At 41.0% G+C, this 26547-nt stretch overlaps 1 protein-coding gene across 2 annotated transcripts in view; it reads left to right on the forward strand.

Annotated features, from left to right (window-relative positions):
- LOC139449802 (leucine-rich repeat-containing protein 74A-like) overlaps window positions 1-26547 on the forward strand; it is a 126311-nt gene that overhangs the window by 46729 nt on the left and 53035 nt on the right. Inside the window, exon 2 of one of the 2 annotated variants that reach the window (XM_071231338.1) lies at window positions 2391-2457. The gene's annotated coding sequence lies outside the window, so the exon portion shown is untranslated. Of the gene's footprint in view, window positions 1-2390; window positions 2458-13820; window positions 13987-26547 lie in introns of those variants that run through there. The other variant, XM_071231337.1, reaches the window with a different exon arrangement.

Raw genomic sequence — 26547 nt, forward strand, 5'->3', positions numbered from 1 at the left:
GACAACTGTTATCCTAACAACTACTAATATGTCATATTCCATCAGACAGACCGTGTAGCGATATGAAAAGAGGATACCTGGGGGCAGGGGACGGATAATTGCTGCTGGTATCCGCTCACACAGTGCAGCAGGTGACGTCTTCTTTCTCAACAGTTGGTTCCAGCCTGTATAAGTAGTGCACAGGAAACCAGTATGTTGCTACATGGCAATTTATTATGGCGCCAAAAGCTTGTGATTCTACCACGATAGCCGGTATATATTTACCCGACTGATTATTTCTAAAAGAAATTGAAATATATTTTAGAAAGGGTTCTGGTAATAAATAGTTTTTTTGTAAAAGCGGTATTTAACGGAGGTATATTCATATCTGCTTTTTTTAGTGAGGTTTTTGATGGAGGATAAGATATTGGGTAAACATACATTTACAAACTGTGTGTTCTGGCAATTATATTAAAACGATTTTTAAAGTCTGATTTCTCGCTGGCAGTTTTAGTATGGTTTACTTCCATGTATTTTGCTGGAATGTTTATTGAAGCGAAGCTAAGCTAAACTAATAAAATAACACTCTGGCAAACAGGCGTTATTATATTAAGTCCGTAGTGCACAACCATTATGGCAAATCAGTGTTTACTGTGGAACAAAATAAAATATGACAGATGGTTTGCCTGTCTAGAACTTCGGAGTATAATTCAACGAAAAACTTTAATGCAACCAGAAGATTCTAAAATCACCCAGTTAAGAGTTGCGTATTAAAGGGGAGACAACCGAAGTGAAATACAATACCGCCTGTCACTAAAAAAGACTATTTAACTGCGGGATGACCGTTATTGGAAGGTAAGATTGTCACATCTCCGGAACGTCCTGATTTCATGTCAATCTTCCGTGAGCGATTATGGTGGCGTTGCTTCATTAGATCTGAGCCGTTTCCTTGACATTAGCGACCTGTAGCGGTAGATGGCACCATTACAGCGCCCGTGAGGATGCACTGGAAGCGGTAATGACGTGATTGTCGCCGAAGCTTAAACTGCGAACAACATATAAAGTCTTACAAATATAACGGCACATTTGCTTCAAGATGGAGCTTGCCATTTCCACAGTGTTTGTTCCACTAAAATAATTAATGGGAAATCGAATTCAATGAACTGACGATGATGGAGCCGATGATGTATTTTTTTAACGCAATGTGTTTTTAGGAAATATGTACAATCGGGGAACTGTACAATCGGGGAATATGTATAATCGGGGAATATTTATGTATAATCAGGAAATATGTGTAATCGGGGAATGTGTATCATCGAGGAATATATATAATGTGGGGATGTCTAAAATCGGGGAATATGACATTATATAATCTGGGAATATGTATAATTTGGGAATATGTATAATGTGGTAATATGTATAATCGAGGGATGTTTATAATCGGGGAATATTTATGTATAATCAGGGAATATGTGTAATCGGGGAATATTTATCATCGAGGAATATATATATAATGTGGTAATATGTATAATCGAGGGATGTATATAATCTGGGAATATGTATAAACATGGAATATGTTTAATCTGGGAATATGTATAATCGAGGAATGTATATAATCGGGGAAAATCATCTTCCCGAGGCAAGAGAGTTAACTGACTTTGAAAGTCCAGTTTCCACCCTTGCCGAACTAGTCTGGAATTCCTGGGCTCGATCGTAGCGCCACCAGTGGCTATTACGAGTTATGTCCTTTCTGTGCCTCTCCCATTGACCAATCAGATTCAACCTCTCGTATCACTTGCATTTGTTTCAAACAAAATGGTGGCGCCCAGTCAAAACGATCTGACCGATAATCAAGATCTATATTGTGATAAAACGAGTCTTACATCGCGAAGTGCATCAAATCACGTGAGCACCTTGATTAAAAACCTGAAAAGATTTAGAAAATATATGTTGACAACGAGTAAGCGGTGCACATGCTTTGCAAATCCTGCAGTCGATCGAAAACTGCATGACACTCTACGAACCGGATTTCGATTTCGGTGCGTGATTTTGATTGGACTATGCATAGACTCGTTAGTCCAGCCAAAATGTAACTCCATAATACCAGCCTAGTTTGGCAAGGGTGGAAACTGGACTTTCATAGTCAGTTAACTCACTTGCCTCGGGAAGATGTGAGAGGGCAGAAAAAGACAACTTATCCTCACGTTTTACCAAAATAAATAAATCGTTAACTAAAGCTGGGTGTGTTGTGGGCAAAATGGCTGCTTTGTTTTCATGTGCTGGCTGAAACATATTCTGTCCGAAAAACAATATTAAATGGTCGGTTCCTAAACCTACGTATGACAAGTCCGCTAAAGGATCTGTCACCCATCTTGTTTGATTCACAGCTATACCGTCTGCATTTGTTTCAGGCCTTGTAATTCACCACGACAACCATTGTGAGCTGAGCCCGTCGAAAAGCATTCTAACTCAATTTTGGTAAGTCGAGATCCTATATTTTGTTTCTCTCTCAAAAGAACACGGAAAGTAATTATTTGTGCCCATTCTTTGTAATTATGGCCAACATGACGTAGGTAAAGGCGTGACCTGCCAGACGGTTGACCATGAAACTGGTTTAACTATTCGGACACGCATATATCTACGCGCTTTTAAATCGTTTACAGACATGATTGGGTGAGTGAGTATGGTTTTACGCCGCTTTTAGATTTATTCCAGCAATATCACGACGGGGGACACCAGAAATGGGCTTCAGACATTGTACCCATGTCGGGAAACGAACCCGGGTCTTCGGCGTAACGAGCGAAAGCTTTGTCCACTAGGCTACCCGACCGCCCCTTTACAGACAGGAGCACGTTACTGTACATTATTTGATTCAAGTCACAGACAAGTTGAAACGCGATGTTACAGCCCAAGAATATATGAAGTTAACATTATAATTATACATTATTATATCTACAATCTACAAGACCCGTGAAGATTTCGGGATAGAGTAGGTCTTCAGCAACCCATGCTTGCCTTTAAAGGTGACTATGCTTGTCTTAAAAGGTGACTAAAGGGGTCGGGTGGTCAGGCTTGCTGACTTGGTTTATGCATGTCATCGATCCCAATTGCGTGGATCGATGCTCATGATATCAATCACTGGATTTTCTGGTCCAGACTCGATTATTTACAGACCGCCGTCATATAGCTGGAATATTGCTGAGTGCGGCGTTAAACAACAAACCAACCAACCAACTACAATTCCGAGCTGAGTTGCATGTTCCCTGGGAACCGTATGGTGTCATAAACGCTCTTCTGTGAACGTTATCGGTTCAAACACACCACAGCTATATCATTTAAATGTCAGCGGCAAGAAACAGGCTGGATCAGCTCCGAGGTACCCGCCGTGTGATTCCAGCCAACGTATTTGCTCAGATTACATTCAAACTGCATCATGCTATTTCTCGGGGCATTATGTCGGGGAGATAACTCACGTCTATCATTTAATAAAATCGCCGGAATGTGAGATATGACGCCAGTTAATATCACCAGATCGGGTTGCCACTAGTTTACACCTGAAGGCGATTTACTTCCCCAACTTGCCGGTACATATCAGATAGCACCAGACAGAGACTCAGATGACTGTTATTTGAATTCTGTTTAACATCAACGTAGCCAGTGCACGTTGTCACCAGGAGGATTGTTAATCTATTCCTCTCTGCGGGCGATTCTGCAAGACATTGCCCACACACCTAATCGGTATGATCAGCAACGTGAAAACCAATCACTATCTCGCCTAATCCAGGAAATATTACCTTTTCTTAAAAGAAAGGTCTGTTTGACAAGCAAGAAGTTGTTACCCTATATTAGCTATAGTGAAATCAAACGCACATAAAACGTAACGCTCTAACGCATTCAACAACAGTCGTGACTTAGTTGCGTTGAGTTGGATTCGAACCGTTACTCATTTAGTGTAAAAAAAATGTTGGACGAAGATGCTGTCGGCTTGTGTTGTAGATGAAGTGAAACTAGCCAACTGCCCAACTTTAGGCTATAGCAAAATAGTATTTACACAGACCTGGGGTATTTAAAGTAAAGGTCTTTGGGGTATTCCTGTTCGGGTCTGACAGTAGATGCAAAGCTATACTTTAACCTGCATCATTTAAGGTTTCCTACCATGAAAAGCTGACGTGAAATCACCGTTCATTTCAAAGTGCCGCTAAACCGCACTCATTCACTCACTAACTCAAGGCGCGTCAGCTGAACGTCGGACATGGCATGTCGACCGAAAGAGATGTCCATCGTCAAAACACCGTTATGTCGAAGTTGAAGGAACATACGTAAATACTTTCAGTTATCCGAGGTTCGACACAGCCAAACTGGATTTGGCAAACATTTACCGAGGGGTCTAAAGCTGTTACTTCGACACAACTGTAAGTTCGACACATCCAAGTTCGACACAACAGTGTTTGACTGTATGGGTATGATGCCGGCCATCAGGGTAAATCTGGGTTTGCTACATGGCGAATTACGGCGCCTTGCACCTCGCAACCCAAAATCTGTTCAGTTCCTCTCTTGAGTGAATTTCTAAATCAAATCTGGGTGATATTGCTGGAATAAAGCTAACATGGCAGTCACCAGTACACCCGCTGCCATCATGAACGTCGCGACAATGTCTGGAGCAAAGATGAAACACGACTGTGATTCTCCAATACATAACGTCGACTTACAGCTAAGTTAGCTTCGTAAAACCGGACACTGAACAGAGAAATACCGATTGCGTGACCGTGGCTGTTTGGATTCTAAATGGCGGAAAACGTCCTAATGCCACTTCCGTTATGAAGTCAGCTGTTGATGGGTGTTAATGTATTGTGAGGGATAGGGCCTCCGGTTACACCCAATATAAGAATTGCTTCTCATTCTGATGGTCGTAAATGGCATGTATCGATATCGTGAAGCACCTATATCATAATTATATAAATTTTGATTCTTCAGAGGGGCGGTCGGGTAGGCTAGTGGTTAAAGCGTTCCCTCGTCACGCCGATGACCGGGTTCGATTCCCGACATGGGTACAATGTGTGAAGCCCATTTCTGGTGTCCCCCGCTTGATATTACTGGAATATATCTAAGAGCGGCGTAAAACCATACTCACTCACTGATTCTACAGAAATCTGGAATGCATGTTGGGATGGCTGGTTATTTGCACCTAAAACCGGCTGTTATGAGTCAATTCCAAGTTTGAAACCCAGAATCAACTGACAACTACATGTCACCATAATATTGTCTAAAATTCAAGTTGCATAACGAACATATCAATAAAGACTATTCTATGTAAATTCACTGTTAAATGGTGCGATGGGGTGAAGTGTTTAACATCGCGCGCGAGTGTGTATGTGTGTGTGTGTGTGTGTGTGGCTGTTTGTACAAGTCCAGACAAATGAGTGTTTTATAGTGCTAGCCCACTGAGATACCATGCCGCAGTGTTGTAACAATCGTTGTGTTACCCGTTGTGATATATAATAACAATAAAGATGATAGTAACGATGATAATGTTCTCACTGACATTGGTCATAGACGTCAACCAATCACATTACAATTAAATATTTTTCTCCGATACGATACCTCTCTGACGATGCTTCTATAGGTGGTTGCGTTAGCTGAATTCTGAGCGAAACCTTTGACCGCCCATTGTACATGTATATGAAGGTTGCATGGGTCCCTGAGCCAATCAGATGTCACCGTTCTAAATGGCACATGTCATGTCAGCTTTCTTACGATTCAGCTTCAATTCTTTAAATTACCACCTCAATTCGGGAAACTCAATTAGTACAAATAAAACACACGCAGAACACACGTATTACTTCGTTTGTACCCCCTTTTGGGTGTAAATGCCATGGTGCTTAGAGGTGAGTGTATACAAAATCAATGACACTATAATTGTGCGGCCTTATTTATCTACATTCGGAACTAGTTGTTTTAATTCGTTTATTCGTTGATTCGAGACTCTTAAATCAGATATGCTGAATTCTTCGCTCACTCGTATCGAGAATTAGGAAGTGCAAAGACTGATTGGCTGGTTCGAAAGATCACGTGACGAGACGCAGAGAGGTAAATGATCTGCTTTATTTGGGCCTGAGACGTCAGCAGTACGACTGGGCCCAGTTTTACACATCAGCCGCAGATCTGCGACTGTTTTCACCGCGAAAACCAAACAAAGACTTCCGTCAAAATATGAAGATCCCAGTAAACACTTTCGCTCCGCCGAATTTCCGTAAGAGGTTTCGCGTGGGAGTTAAAAGCAAACTGATATCTATCAAAGGACGCGCTAACGCAGAACGAAGTATTGAGCTAAATAATCCATGACCGATCACTTGACCTTAATGAATTGTCATAAGTTGTTTGATCCATTGAAACGCGGTTTCTGAATGTATCATAGCTGACCATTGAATTACATGGAAACCATGCGTTCTGGTCTGTTCCCCTGATCTCAAAGAACAGACTATTCTACGCACGGGTTAAGGCAAGGTTACTAGCTCCTCGCACTTACTTCTTACTTTACTTGACTTGTAGTCAGTCTGTCGCCAGAGAACTCGGCCAAGAGACCATCTTTTCTATTGTGCATGCGCGCAGATAGGATCTGTTGAGCTGTTGAATGTTGAATGTTGAGCTGTTGAATGTTGACTGTTGAGCTGTTGAATGTTGACTGTTGAGCAGTTGAATGTTGACTGTTGAGCTTAGATATATACCAAGCCATTATGTTTTATACGAATTTCAAAGTATACTGAAACAACGCCACAATACATAAAACGAATTCGTTAGTAACATTGGTTAGTACATACATTCAAGACCGTTTCGAAATATGAAAAGCACAACTAAACACGTTCACCATCAAATTCCTGATATGTCAGATGGCCATGTTTAGTAGACGTAATGCAAAATTAACATAGTTTTTAGTTTCAACAAAATCAGCGTATCGCTGTTTCGGTGGATAATCGAGACTGGTTATTCTCTGGCGTTGATGTTTTATCCTTATGAGCGCATCAATGCTGCGCTGGGCTCAGTTTCACAAAGCTATTTTAGCGATACGACTCTCATAACTCCTTTGACTCGTAGCGCAAAGGTCGCTGTTTGAAACTGGGCCCTACATTGCAGAGGTTACTGGATTGAAAGATGCCGTATGTTTACTTTTCGGAGGTTGCGGGATTGAAAGATGCACCGTAGTCACCTGTCTACTGCCCAGACTAGGTTGTATTTAACCAAAACTGAGACTTTGTTTCTGTATGATTAGGAAAATACTTACACTCTCGATTGAAAAACATAAGATTTGAGCATACAGTTGATACAGATTTGAGTTGTAAGTAAGCATAAGATTATGGATGTACAGCCTCTTTATTCTTTGATGGGCATTTAGAAGTTGGGAGAACATGAATGCATGACACATGTTTACGAATAGCAACTTCTTTTATTCTTTGTCACGACGTTTCAGAGCCCCTTCTTGTTCCTTCATCGCCTGTCCAGGAAGCTATCTATAAAAAAACTTTCATGTATTCCATTTTAAATTAAGAGCGACGTTTTGGTGTAGGTTCCAACACTGTTATCACTTTGCTTGACTCTGTTTCTGCTATGTCAATTTGGACTTAGTTTTATTTTTGAATGTTGAAAGTGCCGACAAATTACCTCCTGTAAAGTACATTTTGTATTGTTCACTGAGATCAAACTAGCAAATCCAGACTAGTACTTTTCGAGTTGTTTTGTTATTTCGTATTTACACCTACGTAACACTTTGTGTCGATTTTTAAATTGAGAAAAACAGGTTTTTTTCATTTCCGTGAGTACTTCTTTTTTAGTATATTCTCCTTACTCGGTACACCAGCTCCTAAATGCCTCTCAAAGAAGTTAGTTGGATGTGATTGCCTAGACTATTGCTTACGGAAGTGGTAACCCCAAATGTATTCCTAAAGTTTTATGTGTGCGAGAATTCATAAATCTTTTTTTTTTAAACGAATGCAGAGCAACTGGGATAAAGACAAAAATCCTACACTCCAGGAATGTATATAATTGACCAGTAAGTAGTGGCTTTGGTAGTTGTTCTTTAGGCTTTTCTTATTTAGTGCCTTGAATCTTAACGACGTGGTGATCAATCGGTTACATTCAGCCACCTTCCCTTGCAATCGTTTCAGTTGTGATTTCATCTCTGCAAGGAATACAAATACCAGCTCGGGGGTGGTTTCCTATCCCGTATTGTCATCGCCATACCAATGCGCCTTCTGTGGGTAAAACTATGCAGAACTCCCGACAGGGCCTTTTAACGCACAGCTGATATTGACAGAGTGAAAGTTAGGTGAATGACTAGCCAGACAGCCGTGTGTGGAGTTGACATGTCACATCCCGTGGTTTCTCGCAAGCTCTCGTGGTAACTGACAAATAATATCCTGGAGGTACCTTGTTCTGGGATTGACATAAAAGTTTGAGTAGCAGGAAAGACGTTCTTGAATTTTACAAGTTGGTTTGGCCTACAGCAATTGGGTAAGTTTTCTGAGCGAACGTTGTATCCTTCATGCACTGAGACTGGATGTAACAAATCACGCGACGAGCCTGTCGGCACTTTGAAAATCCTTTTCAAATGAAAAGTTTGAAAGGAATAAAAATGGAGTGTCCTTAGAAATGCTTTGAAATGATTGAGTTACCGCTTTCAGCAGTCAAGCATTAACTGAATATGAGTAATTTAAAGAATGATTTCTTTTGTTTTGTTTTGTTTGTTGTTTAACGCGGCACCCAGCAATATTACACCTATGTGACGGCGGTCTGTAGATAATCGAATCTGGACCAGACAATCCAGTGATTGACATCACGAATATCGATCCACGCAATTGAAATACGATGACATGCATCAACCAAGTCAGCGAGCCTGACCATCCGATCCCGTAAGTCGCCTCTTAAAGAATGAATGCAGGTATAGTTTGATAACGTCACACGCAAGAGATACGATAACGGAACCGGATTTCAGACAATGTCTCGTCACATGACCGTTACTACTACTACCACTACCATTACTACTACTACTACTACTACTACTACTACTACTACTACTACTACTACTACTACTACTTCCATTTGCTGCTACAAATATTTACCATTACCACTCCCACCATCACTACCACAACTACTACTACTCTTTCCTTCCACGACCACTACTACCACCATCACCACGATAACTACTCACCGTCAAGATCATTCGATTATTTACAGACCCATTAGAGTGCCCCATTAAACAAACAAACTACTACCACCACCACCACCACCACCACCACCACCACCACTACTACTACTACAACTAGCACTGCTGCTACTGTTACTACCGTTGCTTCTACTTTTGAATGGCTATCACTACCAGAAAGTTTGATGTTACTGATTTTTATTCATAAGTGGACATCAGGGTGATTGACATGCTGTCGATCAATCCTGCCACAGGAACATTCACGCCGACGCTCTGTTTAAAAACATGTACAAATAACATCATCTGTTGGGAATTGCTGCGTCAAAACGCCGAGGTTAGGGTTGAGGGCGAGTTGTTGTAAGTGCTCCTGTAATCAATCACATCCGACCAACTGTTTCTGTTTTTATTAATTAATAAGGTTTTTCATGGGAAGTGGATTTAGAATAAAACCTAGCACTTGTTCACCGACGCAAGGGTAACTGTCTAGCACAGCAGAACAATATCTGATTTGAAGAAGCGGATGGCTAGGATCGTTCGTGCTGTCTGTTATCCTAAAACGTGATTAGCAAAACTTTCAACTGAATTTTCGATTTCGGTTGATTGTTTGATTTCTGTTATACCTTTTTCAAATTCTATCGGATATTAATTTCTTATTTTCTGCCTGGTCACGCATTATCTTAACCGTATTTGGATCAAGCAAGAGTTGTTTTGCCGAGGAGTAAGATAGCTCTGGTTCATTTTGAGTAAGCGATTAGGGTTAAACTTTCATGCTGTTAAACCAGCTCATTCACATCAGGCTAATCCACAGACAGGTCTGTAGGGTCTCACTAGTCTGTCTCACAATCCCCGAACCTTATTATATTCCCTTACGCCCATACCTTACTGTAATGCTTAGCCCTAAATGAAGCAAGTCTAGATCTTATTAGGTCTCCTTTTCAATTTATATGGTGTTGTTCGTTTCTATCAAAATTATGTATTTTCAGAGACTACGCGTTAGTCTAGTGTGTAACCTAACTACTGCAGAAGATAGTACGCAATATCATCATCATCATCATCATCATCATCATCACCATGATAACAATAAAAATAACTATGTGCATGTTTATAATCCGCCAAATCCACACCCTAAACATTTTCAAAATACTATACTATTACCCCGATCACCCGATTTCATTCTCAGCTCCCTGAGGAGTATACAACTCAAGCTGCATATAAACAGTACTTAAATCCAAGCAATGCCTGTCTGTTTAGTACTCGAGGAAATATCACTAGACACGGATATGATGTTCAGAAACAAGGATCATTATCGGAGCCAGTCTTGGATCCAAACCAACGGCCATAGATCCTGACACGGCTAAGGAATGTAACTCTGCAAGTAAGGGCTACCAGGACAACTGGATCAGTTCACACGTTGTCCCATGGTGTGAATAGAACCCAGACCTTAAGCGTGACGAGCGAACGCTTTAACCACTAGGCTACCCCACCTTTGCTCACTGAGAAATACCGAGCAACGCACTAATATGAACTTCGGGGTAGCATAGGTCTTCAGCAAGCGACTATGCTTGTCGCAAGAGGCGACTAACGGGATCGGGTGGTTAGGCTCGCTAACTTGGTTGATGCTTGTCAGCGTAGGTGGTGTTTAAGCTGTGTGCCGATAGCTCATTATATGTTTTTAGACCATAAACGTGTTTACATAGAACACACCAAATGTGTATTCCGTTTAGGATTTAAACAATTCATATTCCTAGACATGTTTAGATGTAAACATGTCTTGTTTATGTTTACATTCTTAACACATTTTTATAGTGCATTTAACGTCATTGCTACACTACTATACAAATGCGTGTGACCCGTGAAGATCCGGATTAGAATAAGTCTTCAGCAACCCATGCTTGCCGTAAAAAGAGACTATATTTGTCGTAAGAGGCGACTAACGGGATCGGGGGGTCAGATTCGCTGACTTGGTTGATGCATGTCATCGTATCCAAATTGCGGTGATCGATTCTCATAATGTCAATCACTGGATTGTCTGGTCCAGACTCGACTATTTGCAGACCGCCGTCATATAGCTGGAATATTGCGGCGTTAAACAACAAACAAACAAACAAACAAACAAACAAAGAATATTGTCCATGAATCACATAACCTTCACACTTGGTGGCGATATAGAAAATCTCACCCAAGTGTCTTTTGATATCAAATATATCAACACGAGTTGATAAAAGTGGAAAAATTCCGAGGCTTGCCGAGGATTTTTGCCACTTTTATCAACGAGTGTTGATATATTTGATATCAAAAGACACGAGGGTGAGATTTTATTTATCATCCAACATCATTCTTCCAACTTTTTCAATTTGTAGACAGTAATTAGCAGTGCCTTTAGTGAAAAAAGTACTGCTAACAGCTTCAGTAGCAGAGCCATTAGTGATGTCATTTGATTGTGATGTCATGGTAACCAGTGACGTCACAATGGTCTGCAAAGCATTGTGATGTAATTTCATTGCAGCGATATCTACAGTGTAGATATCGCTTGATCTCATCCAAGCGATATCTCCTGTTGGAGCCAGTTTTGGATGATAAATAATGTTATTATTACGTCAAGGTCACACAAAGAAGGGAGGTAATCACGTTAAGACAGAAGTACACACATTCTAAATACGTATTAAGGTGCGACAACAGGTAATGACACTGAATTATTCATAACTTTGAGAGACTTGTTGAAAAGGTTAAGCTAAACTGTTCCATTCTGCTATGACGTGAGGTGAAATGGGGTTTAACGTCGCATTCAAGAGATTTGCCCTTATATTGCACTTTTATAGCAACGTGCATGCACTATAAATCGGCATCAGTCCGGACTAGTACAAGCAGCCACACATACACATATACATACGATGGCACGTCGCTATAAAAGTGCAATAATCTTGGACGCGACGTAAAACCCCATGACAGACGGGGCCATCCATCGCACGTCACAAACCATACCATACCACACCAGATCAGCGGCCACACACCACACCATACCACACCAGATCAGCGGCCGCACACCACACCATACCACACCAGATCAGCGGCCGCACACCACACCACACCACACCAGATCACAATACACAATGCAACATACACGGCCACACACAACACACAATACAACATACACGGCCACACACTACACACGCAGCACAACACATACAGCATGCGCGGCCACACACAACACAAAACACACAATACAACATACGCGGCCACACACAAGATACAATACAACATACACGGCCACACACTACACACGCAGCACAACACATACAGCATGCGCGGCCACACACAACACAAAACACTCAATACAACATACGCGGCCACACACAAGATACAATACAACATACACGGCCACACTCTACACACGCAGCACAACACATACAGCATGCGCGGCCACACATAACACAAAACACACAATACAGCATACGCGGCCACACACAAGATACAATACAACATACACGGCCACACTCTACACACGCAGCACAACACATACAGCATGCGCGGCCACACACAACTCAAAACACACAATACAGCATACGCGGCCACACACAAGATACAATACAACATACACGGCCACACACTACACACGCAGCACAACACATACAGCATGCGCGGCCACACACAACACAAAACACACAATACAACATACACGGCTACACACAACACACACAGCACAACACCCAATACAACAAACACGGCCACACACATCACACCAAACCAAGAAAACACCCCCCCCCCCCCCACACACACACACATTCTTACCCTCACCCTCTCCCTCAGCCTCACCACCACCCTCACCATCTCCCACATCCCCACCCCTCACGTTTCCAACGTCACTCTTCACTCACTCACTCGTGTTCTTACATATGCTATTACTAAGACATTACAGAGTATTTAGAAAACTACTATAAACTGCATCAAATTTCGCTTGTGAAATTTAATTTTACTGTGCCTGCCTGTGCCATTATTTTCTTGATTCCAAACAGAAGCAAATGGGACAGAAATGAAAATATCACATGACACTCGTCTAAAACTCGTAAAAACAGACTTTCTGCATCTGCCGTAGATTTGTGTAGGAAACCCGAGTTTCCCGAGCTCACGAGTCATGGGTAGTTTTGGTACCAAAAATCCTCGACAAGCATGTCTTAGCATAACAATGTCACAATGACATCTAATAATATCCCCAACACATATATCCTCCTGGATGCATTTCTTACCAATTATATGTACAATAAATAAAAGATTCGTGTACCTGATTATATACATTAGTTGTACTGGGCCCTATTTAAACTCTGTATCCCGATTTATGATTACATTTCAATGTATTTCATATTTCTGTTTGCATATCATCCTGAAATAGAGGATTTATCAATACACCACCCGAAGCTAATTGTGAAGTAATAGTTGGTGGCTATTGGAACTCAATAACAGGGGTATGATTGTAACTTTGAAAGTTTCAACCAATGGCGCGTCATGACCCCCCTCGAGCCGCCACTGACCAATGAAAAGCCAGATTTGACACATGCGCGTGCAGGCTGTGTGAGATCACACGATCACTTAAAGGGAAACGTGGAGCGCCGACAAGCGATATGATCAATACCTTACAGGTTCAGTCAGTAGAGCTGTGCCATCAGCTGGGTCGCTATACCTCATAACAGGCAGGACAGCATAGGTTATAGTGCATGCCTCGCGCTGTTCAGTGTTGACACAGAGAGTTGTGACACGGCCTTAGGGGTGAAGGATGTACCCGTGGGGGTGGGGACGACGTGCTGTCTGACTCCCAGGTAAGACCTCACGTTATGACTACATTGTATTTGTGATGAACGCTGGTGGATGATGTACCTGTGGCTGATTCAGCGTTCCTGCTACAGGTGTTGGATCTCTCTGTGAATTTACCTATAACGCTGTTGTAGATACGCTAGACGAAGTAGTGCTAATCAAACGGTATGCGTTTTCTATTTATCACATGTTTTATTTATCATTCTAGATATTCACGTTGTTTTTAAGTTTCCGCTGTATGTGGTTAAATGTCATTTGACTCAGATTATAAATATAATATTTATGTCAGTGCTTACGTTATTCGTGATTCGTTTAAGGAACCGATGACATTTGAATACCTTCAGGGACATGCATAGTAGCAGTTACGTCAGATGTTTCAGTAACCGATGAGTCGTAGAAGAACAGTTACTGGTTGAAGATGTAGCAGTAGTTGTAGTAGATTTGGTAGTAGCAGCAGAAGTTGAAGTATTTGTAGCAGCAGCAGCAGTAGTAGTAGTAGAAGAAGTAGTAGTAGTAGTAGTAGTAGTAGTAGTAACAGTACTACAAGAATAGTAGCTCAGGACAAGTAGTAGTAGTAGTAGCGGCAGTAGTAGTACTTGTAGTTTTAAAATAGCAACAGAACTACAAGAATAGTAGCTCAGGACTAGCAGTAGTAGTAGTTGTAGTAGTAGTAGTAGTAGTAGTTGTTGTTGTAGTAGTAGTAGTAGTAGTAGTAGTAGTAGTAGTAGTAGTAGTAGTAGTACTAGTAGTAGTAAAAGACGAGTATAAGTCGTAGTATAAGTGACAGTTTGTGATAGTTTTATATTTTAGTAACACAGACATCATTAGTTTAAGGGACCGAAGACAGTCGTAGACTTACAGATCGTGGTCGCAGGTGGTTTGTTTGTTTATTGTTTAAAGCCGCACTCAGCAATATTCCAGCCAAGTGACGGCGGTCTGTAAATAACCGAGTCTGGACCAGACAATCCAGTCCTTAACATCATAGGCACCGATCTACGCAATTGGGATACGATGACATGCATCAACCAAGTCAGCTAGCCACCCGATCCAGTTAGTCGCCTCTTAGGACTATCATTGGTTGTTGAAGACCGGATCTTCTCGGGTCCGTGGTAGTAGTAGTAGTAGTAGTAGTAGTAGTAGTAGTAGTAGTAGTAGTTGTAAAATAGCAACAGTACTACACGAATAGTAGTTCAGGACTAGTAGTAGTAATAGTAGTAGTAGTAGCAGCAGCAGCAGCAGCAGCAGCAGTAGTAGTAGTAGTAGTAGTAGTAGTAGTAGTAGTAGTAGTAGTTGAAGCGGTGACGTTAAACGTTTTAGTAACCGCAGTCGTAGATCGTGGTGGAAAGTGTATCCGTTCTAGCAGCCCCAACAGTTTCAAATGCTGTGGCGACATAAACCAGATCCGTTGCTTCCTGATGTGGTCGCCTACTACATACACAGCACGCTCGTCACAACATCACAATAAATATAAGTTATCAACATGAACGTATGATTAATATGCCACAGTGTTGAGGAGAATATCGGACCTGAGAGTGATTATTGGGTTTATCATTACAAAGATCGATCACGTGCTGCATGAAGCTGTTCTTACCGTTAGCCTACACATCGATCTACGTGAGCTGCCGTCACGTGAACTGATTTTTAATATAATATATGTGTATATACAAGTGTTTTTTCTCATACAGCTCAAGTTACTACATATACTGACACACAATGGAAACGCATAATCATGTTTTAAAGCATCAGGCAATATGGTTTTTTGCGCTTAAGTTCGTCTCAAAACACACAGAATGAGATTCGAACCCGAACGACGACAGTGTTGTGTCGTTATCTCTACCTATATACACAGAACAACCTAATTTGATTTTTGTGGCCTTTTTGTCCAATTTAAAAAAACCGAATACGGGTTTTCAAGTGTTTCAGTATATTTTAATTCACGTCATGTTCATTTAAATAATAGAATGACGTTATAAAAGTCGTTAATCTTGCGTTAAAGTGAATAAAGAATGAGAAACCTGCATAAACTACTGCAAAACCGCGTTAATCCGAACACTATTCTGTACTCAATCATTTTTAAACAGCAATAAGCTATGTACGTTTCAATTTATTTAGCCTTTGTTCAATGAGGTCGCCGGCCTAGTTAAGGCACTGCAATCCGCTAGTTTAGTTATGGGTTCGAATCAAGATTCACCCTATTATTACTCCTCTCTCGCCCCCCTCGGATCCCCCTACCACCATACGTTGATACCCCATGTTATAAACAGCATTCTGTGCAGGCGGCATTCAGCCCCAAGTCCTTCGTGTGTCCTGAAACCCGATAATTCGTTCCAAGACAATCTGACACACTGTCATCATCTTCCCGAGGCAAGGGAGTTAACTGACTATAAAAGTCCAGTTTCCACTCTTGCCGAACTAGGTTGGAATTCCTGGGCTCGACCGTAGCGCCACCAGTGGTTATTACGAGTTATGTTCCTTCTAAGCCTCTCCTATGGACCAATCAGATTCCACCTGTCGTATCACTTGCATTTGTTTCAAACAAAATGGTGGCGCCCAGTCAAAACGATCTGATTGATAATCAAGATCTATATTGTGATAAAACGAGTCTTACATCGCGAAGTACATCAAATCACGTGAGCACCTTGATTAAAAACATGAAAAGTACTTGGAAAATATCTGTTGACAACGAGTTGGTGGTGCACATGTTTTGCAAATCCTGCAATCGACAGAAATCTGCACGACATTTTACAAACCGGATTTCGATTTCGGTGCGCGATTTTGATTGGACTATGCATATACTCGTTAGCCCAGCCAAAATGTAACTCCATAGTACCAGCCTAGTTCGGCAAGGGTGGAAACTGGACTTTTATAGTCAGTTAACTCCCTTGCCTCGGGAAGATGCACTGTGATATGCCCTTAACGTTCTAAAGGCATCGTTGTACCCTGAATCTCGCCGCGAAAAGCTGCAAGACTGCTGATGTGGCGATAAGCAATATTCATTCACTCACTCACTACCATAAATTATTCATCAATTCGGAAACCCGTTAATACGTTTCCACATTAATCGACACGCCCTATATCCCCTCGTTAACCCGTCCATATCGGCAGTAATGGGGTTGTCCTGATTAACAAGGTGATGCTGTGGTGATGCGGGTAAAGAGTTACGATGTATTCTAATGACAAGACGGTTCTTCCCAATGCGACTCTTCCCAAGTACTCTGTAAACTCAAATTGTTTATCGATAATCGATAACTCTGTTATAGATGAGTAACTGTTTATCCATGTATGCCAACTTAAAATTAAATTTGCAAGAGTAAAGGAAGATTATATTGGTTGCGGTGTCGTATTTGATGTTAGCAAGTAGATCATTAAAATCTGATCTTGTTCAGGTGTACAGAGTAAAGCTATCATTTACAGACCCATTCTGTTGAAAGTTGGAAACGCTTCGTTGCTGAACTGCAACTAGCGGGAAGGATTTTAGTCAAGCACTTCTGTGGTAACTGGGGCACTGGGATAGCCTAGTGGTTAAAGCGTTCGATTGTCACGCCGAAGACCCGGGTTCGATTCCCGACATGGATACAATGTATGAAGCCAATTTCTGATGTCCCCCGCCCTAATATTGCGGGGATATTGCTAGAAGCGGCCTAAAACCACACTCGCTCACTCAGTCTTGTAGTACCTTGGGGTCCCCACAGAGTTTGAATAAGGGTTTACCCCGCTACCAGTAAGACAGGACATGCCTACCCTTTTCCCGGACACCTGGTGTCATCAGGGAATTTCACTGATCCGTTCATATAATAGTCGCTATTTTGTCTTTTACACCCATTGAAATTTCTTTCCGCGGAATATGGAGACCGGTAATTTTCTGGCTTTGAGATTTTATATATATTCGTATTGTGATCAAACCCAGGATTGAATGCTAAAAAAACTCGCCTATCATATGTCTGTTTGATGGTACAAATTAAATATAATCATTTGAAGATACGAGCCGTTACCTCATGCAGCTAGAACGTATACCCCCACTAACGCACTAAGAACGACCCCCATGGGTTTAATCTTGAATAGCTTTGTTGTTATTCCTGGAATTAAGAAACATCAACCAGACCGTTATGGACAATACAGTACGTCACAGTTGGAAGAGTGTAGAGCACCGCTCCCTGCTGCCATCGGGCGGACTATTTCAAGCCTATTTGTTCAAGCTTATGAAATAACATCATCTTTTTCATTCATCTTGATTCGTTTACACAATTATTTTCCTCGACCAAGCCCTGGAGCTCTTTGTTATTATATACAGAGCTACCTCTGTCTCAGTTGATGACGTCACGAGACTATCGTTTCCCCCGAGACTTGAAACGCGTGACGTCACCATGGTAATTTCCAATACATATCTACTACAGTGTACGCCTCTGTAATAGATCCTTGTGAAATTCCTATAGCTGATTCAATATAAGAAGCAATTCAAACACGTTGTTTTCACGGAGGCGGTGAGCACGGAAATAACGCGTCCAAATGAAGATGGTCTTAGACTATTATTTAAAGGAATATGTATAGACTTTGAACGTTCATTCTGATGAATGAGGACACACTTCATATGTTCAGCTTTATATTGTTATGTTGTGGTCACTGAGCAGAATGGGTGAGTGAGTGAGTGAGATGTGATTTAATGCCAGTTTAACAGTGTTTGAGTTACATCCGTGTGCGTGCGTGCGTGCGTGCGTACGTGCGTGCGTGTGTGTGTGTGTGTGTGTGTAACTCATTTCAATTCTCACACAAATGCTAATGCTTCTCTAACGGCAAACATGACAATATATTCCAATAATATATAATTGCATTTGTATGTTCATAAGTTGATTTAAAAGGCCATATATCAATATCAATTAGAAGAAAATCTATTTGTAGGATTTTCATATATTTCAAGGCCCATCACGTCAAGTTAACAATGTCATTTGAGGTAGTACGCATAAACATAATAGAAGCGGAATACGAAAATAATCAGACTGAATAATAATATCATAGTGGGATCAATGGATATAATTCAAGGTTTCCAAGCTGCTATACATCCAATATGTGCTGCCAAGCGTCAAACAACCTTGTTATTGTCGCCCCTGTCAATCACTCTTTTTCATTCCAACTTATAGTATGGAACATGTTCTGCATCAATCTCATTTGTACAATTGCAATACATGCATGAAGTATAATTTCAAAATGCTTTTTGGTAGCCGTGCGGAAGACATACACAATTTGACGCATCAGTTACAAAAATGATGTCCGATGCAATTCCCTATTTTGAATTGTACGATATGATTTCGTGGTTTTTCAGGTGAATGATTGGTGTGCCCTTGCATGTGTTTGTGACGAGTGCCACAGGTGGAGCAGGATATGCTTACCTTTTCCCGAACACCTTGTATCGTCACTATTTAATTTGATAGTGATTCATAAACATAATCCGCTTATTATATAATCGGAATCGTACAATAGAGACTGCTTTTATTAGAGGTTTTTTTTTGTTATTATGGAAAGTTCTTTTTGACGTAAACTGTATTTTTTAATACTACGGTCAACATGGATTTTATTACATATCAAGTAACTTGATAAAGTGAAATAATCACAGGTAAGGTTATAAACGGAGGTTTACTCAAGCCAGTGGTGAAAGAGTTAGTTTTGTACATTTATAATTTATTTTATGTTTATACTTGTAATTTCGTGCTTGCGTCACATAGTATAAAGTCTTATTTCAAATCGTCCTCTTAATTGAAGTGAGTGAGTGTGGTTTTATGTGCCTTTGTTAGCAATATTCCAGCAATATCACGGCGGGAACACAAGAAATTGACTTTTCATTGTACCCATGTTGGGAATCGAACCCGGGTCTTCCGTGTAACGAGAGAACGCTTTAACCACAAGGCTACCCTCCACACCTACGACCCTGGTTGGACTCTGTACATGGGTTCTATGTGTGAAGTCAATTTCTTGTGTTCCCGCTGTGATATTGCTGGAATATTGGTCAAATCTCACTCACTAAATTGGATTTAAACGCTGTGACGAATTCGAGGTTGACAAGTGTTCCAGCTATCAATATCAATGGCCCACCTGCCCGAGCAATACGATAGACAACCAAAGGTACGGGCGTATACTTGTGCATTATACATCACCTGTGTTGCACGTTCCCGAGCTAGTAGTCCAGGTAAAAGGAAAATTGATGATATTTCAGAATATTATCGATTCCTTTGATTTAAAATGCGTGGCAATTTCTTTGATCAACAATGCACAAGTGGAGCTCTGTTTGCATGTTTAAGTCTTGCTGTTGTCATACAGTCTCAAAGGTCCTTGATTCCTGGTTACAAAAGCATCAAAACTTGAATGTGAAATAGATGTTATGACAACATAATGCTGCCGGCGAAATGTGTTTATTTATTGACTGTCCACGAGGGACAACAAACCTTCAGGACTCGCGTATAGCTTAACTCAACTGTGTTTTTAAAACTTTACATCATTTGAATAACATTGTATTCCATATATTTAAATCATTTAAATCTAGACAGTCTTTTTGCGATTTGCTCTATATTAAGGAATGGTTGAGCTTTTAGATATTGGTGCGGTGATTTGCATGATTTTCTATCAGACTATTTTATATTTTGTTGAACGTCTTCTTTTAGTTTTACGGTTTGCCTTTAGAATGATTCGAACCCGGCCATTGGTTATGAACATTTCCTTTAGTGGTAATTCATCTTTAACGATTTTTTTCTGGGTTTGATAGGGCAGGTTGAGTAGCCTTGTGGTTAAAGCGTTCACTCGTCACGACAAAGACCAGGTTTCGATTCCCTACATGGATACAAAGTGTTAAAACCATTACAGGTGCGCCTCGCTGTGATATTGCTGGAAAATTTCTAAAAGCGGCATAAAACAATACTTACTCATTTATGGGTTTGATGCGTTTAGCAATCTATTTACGGTACTTGATTTCTAAGGAGGATTCCGTGTTGATGTGTGTTAAGAGCTCCAGATTACTGCTCTGCAGTTTTGTTACAATGTTTTTGTGAACACCTGGTGTCATCATTGACGTTCAGTGATCCATTCATCTAATGTTCACTACTATTTTACCTTTTACACTCAACGGAATCTGTTTCAGCGGATAAATGAAACGGTTTGTTCTCTGGCTGTTAATATTTTATTATTATAATCAGATATACTTCCTTAACTTTCTAAATGGTTTCTATGGTTTCTGTGGCCTTGTTTTACATAAAAACATGTTCAGTGTGATGAGAGATGCGGAGGCTCACTTTGAACTTTGAACAGAATTAACCAGTCGCTGGAGCGGGGTAAATCTCGCCCCAAACAATACGGACGAATTAGTAAGCAACATGTATGGATATTTAAAAAAAAAAATCTGTATAGATATAATGTACTTCTTATAATGAATCATATTACATTTCCGGAGATACTGATGTTTCTGAGTGACATTGTCGATTATTTGTTTAAAACATCTAACACTTCGATAAAAGACGGACGAGTTTAATATTGTCTGAGAAAATGACGGATTCTGTATCATTTCGGACTTTCTGATTGGTCAGTCATGTTGCTTGATTGACATATATCGAGAGTTTAGTTTAGTTTCATCTCAGCTGCCAGCTTTTAATGTGAGAGTGAAGTTCACACTATGTCGTCCTCATCGACAACTTAGTGAAATCCACGTAAACCAGTGTGGCGATAGCGCTAACACCGAGATCCGAAGGAACTGTTACAGCAAGCGGATCCTGGAAACAAAGGGAGAGAACTTTGCAAAGTGAGTTTTTTGCACTTTTCCCACTGGGCCCCTCGTGTTCCCCTCAAACTTTCAACGAGTTTCTAATTGATTTGATTGTTTTAGGATCACATCCGGGCTTTATACACGGGTGCCATCGGTGGGACAGAACGCCCCGACCTTTGCGCGAACACCAGGTGTCGTCACTTTTTTATAGTGATTTAAAAACACATGCTCGTGATAGAGTCGGAGTCGTAAAGTGGTTTTATAATCCTGATAAAAAATGGCACTATGAAATACATACATCTGAACTCGCGCTTTGTTACACCTGAATGCCAACACCATTATAAGCGGTGTGTCGTGACTTTCACGTCTCTTAATGTCCTACTTAAACTCTGCATATAGAGGTTTTCGAAAGAAGCAGGACTTTAATATGTCTGCAACTGTATAATGGTTTTCGTGAGTTTTCAAATATCTGTTGAATTTTATGAGTGTGTAAATATTCAATTTCACTCTCATTGGTCACCCTATAAATGCTGGTTTTCAAGAGTTACCTTCCGTGGAATTTTGCTGAGTGCACGTAAAACATTAAGTAAACAAACAAACAAACAAACTTGCAGCTGAATATACACCTATTCCAGAATGTAACATTTTAACTGAGGCAGATTGTAACAGATTAACTCAAACCTAAACACGTTCCTTGTCCCATAGGTTTGACGCGTTTAGGTCTGAACATGTTTGGAATCTAAACGTGTTTAGGGTCTGAATGTGGGAATCACATACATTATTGTACCAAAAACGTTTGAAGTCATGATGGTATATGCGTTATGCAAGTGCAATATGATCTGTACATTAAATATCAATTGATATACTACATCCTATCCATATTTGACTTAACGCCCAATGATGATAAGGATAATACACAGTGATATGCATGTTGTAAACGTATTTGAACGTGTTTAAATTCTAAACATGTTTAGAATATGAGGATGCTGTGTTTAGGTGGTGTTTCAGCTGTGTGACGATAGCTCATTATATGTTTTTAGACCATAAACGTGTTTACATAGCACACACCAAATGAGTATTCCGTTTAGGATTTAAACATATTCCTAAACATGTTTAGATGTAAACATGTCTTGTTTATGTTTACATTCTAAACTCATTTTTATAGTGCATTTAACGTCATGTGACCCGTGAAGTTCCGGGTTAGAATAGGTCTTCAGCAACTCATGCTTGCCGTAAAAGGCGACTATGCTTGTTGTAAGAGGCGACTAACGGGATCGGGGGGTCAGATTCGCTTACTTGGTTGATGCATGTCATCATATCCCAATTGCGTGAATCGATCGATGCTCATGATGTCAATAACTGGATTGTCTGGTTCAGACCCGATTATTTACAGTCCGCCGTCATATAGCTGGATTATTACTGAGTGCGGCGTAAAACAACACGCACGCACACACACACACACACACACGCACGCACGCACGCACGCACGCACGCACGCACACACACATGCTTGTGTACATCTACATACTTACCACACCCCCACCCTGATATTTGCAAAGGTTGTGGGTGTTCTGTTTTGTTTATCTGCCTACATCACACAACTCAGTATTTGGGCCAACAACAGCCCAGTGTTGTAGCATCAATATATGTAGCCATCATCTTAAAGTCGATACAAAAACAAATTTACTATATACATAAAGATTGTTTTTTATATCTACACAATACACCACACATGTGTCGGTAAATGTAGTATGTCAAAATACCTCTGTACTGTCATACACAACTCTATATATTATGATCATTTTAGACAACAGATGACGAGATCAGATCAGAATTCCTTCACAACGGTCAGTGTTCAAAAACACCTGTTACAGAATAAAATGATCCACTGATATACCTTATCCTATATTGTAAACAAATATCTGGTGTTTCATTCGCCGTATTCAAATACCGTAGTGTATTAAAACGTTAATTCGTCACGTCGCGGACCGGGTTCGATTCCCACGCTGCAGCTGGCTACAATGGGAACTCCTTTTTTGTTCCCGTTGTGGTAATATTGTGTTTATACACCCCTTAAACGTTTTATATCACAACTCATTCACTCAGTGCCGTATTTCCTCAAATGACCGTTCGGTACACTTAGTCTCAGGCTTTGATTGCGTTTGCCATTGTGGGCGTGGTCTGTGAGATACATGAGTGGTTAAAAAGCAAGTGGTATAATTTTAAAGATTATTTTATTAATGGAAATTGTAGATAATTAAGAGGAATGTTGGGAGCTGACCGCGGACGTACTTGTAAGTTCTCTCTTTGAAAGTGTAATAATCCCGAAATACATTTCACCACACCTCGAACATGTAGACCCGTGAAGATCCGGTGTAGAATAGGTCTTCAGCAACCCCTGCTTGCCGTAGAGGGCGACTAACGAGATTGGGTGGTCAGACTCGCTGACTTGGTTGATGCATGCCATCGTATCCCAATTGCGTAGATCGATGCTCATGATGTCAATCACTGGATTGTCTGGTCCAGACCCGATTATTTACAGACCGCCATCATATAGCTTCGGCGTTAAACAACAAACAAACAAACAAACAAATCGTTTCAGCTGGTAAATGTCTACGGTCCGTGTCACCTTGGGCACTCATCTCATATCAAACCATGAGGTGACGTCACACTAGTGTTGTTGAAGTTGATTCTGAGGCAACAATTCACTGGCCATTCTGAACAAAATGTAAACAAGTAAACTGACGCAACTGTAGGCCATTATACAAAACAGAAGAAAAATTATATATCAACCATGATATGGTTTAAGTCGGAGAAATCACTGGAATCTGTTCATTCTGGTGTTTTCTACATTACAAATTATGAGTGAGTGAGTGAGTGAGTTGGGTTTTAACGCCTCTTTTAACAGTATTCCAGTTATATCACGGCGTGTCAGCTTAATGTGGGAGGAAAGCCCGAAGTGATGCAGGTCTAAGACGTTTACCACTTCGGTGAAACCCACGAGCACGGGTATGGTGCTGACAAACCTAGAAACATAATCAGGGCGAACTGGGATTCGAACCCACAATCATAGGTTTCTGGCGTGCCCAAGGGACGCAACTCTGCACAGCGAATCGCGGCGGCTTAGACGACTGGGCCACCCGTGCCCCCTACAAATTATGAACAGTAACTGAAATACTGCATTGATTTCACTCTTGACAACTTATATTTGAACGCAAACTGCGACATGAAACATACAGTTTGTGCAGATGTAAAGGCAAATATAGAGTTAAGTTCCATTCATCCATCTCAACCATCAAGAACATATAACACATCATATCCTGACTATAACGAGATTTCTCGCAGAATCCCGCCCACCGCGAGACTTTTCTTCCCTGGTATTTACAACCAAATATAGCTCGCCATGTCCTTATATAGAACGAAGTGTATTCATAATAGTAATACCTTTTGAGCAGATAGATCAACAAAGTAATAAATATATAAAAATATATTTCTTTCCTATTATTTGGTTTCAAAGACACGCAGTTCATGACGGAGAATGGAGCCACTCTCTTGCCGCCACCCACTGCCGACCTGCATTGGTGTCATAATCACCTCCTTTGATCGGTTATCGATCTGTTCTCACCTCACATATTTATCAGTCCAAGTCATAAAGAGATTTTTCATACGACATCGACTCTGGGGACTTGGTACCTTACGATCTCGTGTAATGCGATTTTTGTAGTCGAAATGGCTGATTTACTGCATTATGTACTTTACGGCCAGAACATAGGATACCGTTTCCTATTCGTACCGAACGCGAGGGCGTGAAGCGTGTCAGTATAATCACTGGTTAAATACAAAAGGCCCAGCTGTTGAAAGGGTAGAATATGTCTTCAAAGATTTACGTCTCTTGAACTGGGTGGCCTGAGGTGAAACGTGGCGTTCGAGATTATTGCACTTATATTCCGACGTACTGCACACGTGTGTGTGTGAATGTGTGTGTTTGTGTTTATGTGTGTGTGTGTGTGCGTGCGTGCGTGCGTGCGTGCGTGTGTGTGGCTGCTTGTACTAGTCGAGATATTTGCCGCTTTTGTAGTACTAGCCCACTGAGAAGCCATGCTGCAGTTTAACATGGATACTTACTCAGACACAGCATACTGACTCAGTGAACTAGTCCTTGTTGTTTCCCTGTATGCCGAGTGCCAGGCAGGGAAACAACAAGTACCGTATGTTGACGTCTTTGTATATGATGCGACCAGGGATCGAACGCCTGACTTTACCCTCACCGGTCAGACGCTCTACCCACGGGACCACGGAGGCGGTTCTCTCGTGAACAGAGTCCGATGAGAGCACATTTGACCTCCTAGATCAATGCCGAGAAGACCATTCCGTCCTGTCTCGTCTCAACACTACTTGCGAAATATACTACTCAAAACAAGTTAAGGAACCCCCACAATTGGATGGCTGTGTGTTGCAAGACCAACCAGCCATGACAGATTAACTTAAGTCATATAAAAAAATTGGGTGTTCTTTAACTTCTTTTGAGTAGTATATATCATTAAGCGTGGTAGATTAAAATAACACAACGTTGTAGCCGCTTTGGATGGACTGGCTTATTCGTCTGTTTTAAAAAGTGACGTCATCCGGAAGTGCGTCACATTTTTCTGACTGGTTTATCGTGTTGAGCACTCGGGTGTTGTCTAAATAACACAGCAGGGCCATCGTGGTGCTCGCTTTCACGCGATGCCGGAGACCATGCTGCAGTCTGTCAATTTTTCAGTTGTTGTCTAGTTTTAATAAGTATGAAACAGACTTGGCAAATTGTCTCTGCGCATTTAGGGGG

Source organism: Haliotis cracherodii, unplaced genomic scaffold (assembly GCF_022045235.1).
Source record: "Haliotis cracherodii isolate W230 unplaced genomic scaffold, xgHalCrac1.p SCAF_8, whole genome shotgun sequence".
Classification (NCBI taxonomy): Eukaryota; Metazoa; Mollusca; class Gastropoda; order Lepetellida; family Haliotidae; genus Haliotis; species Haliotis cracherodii.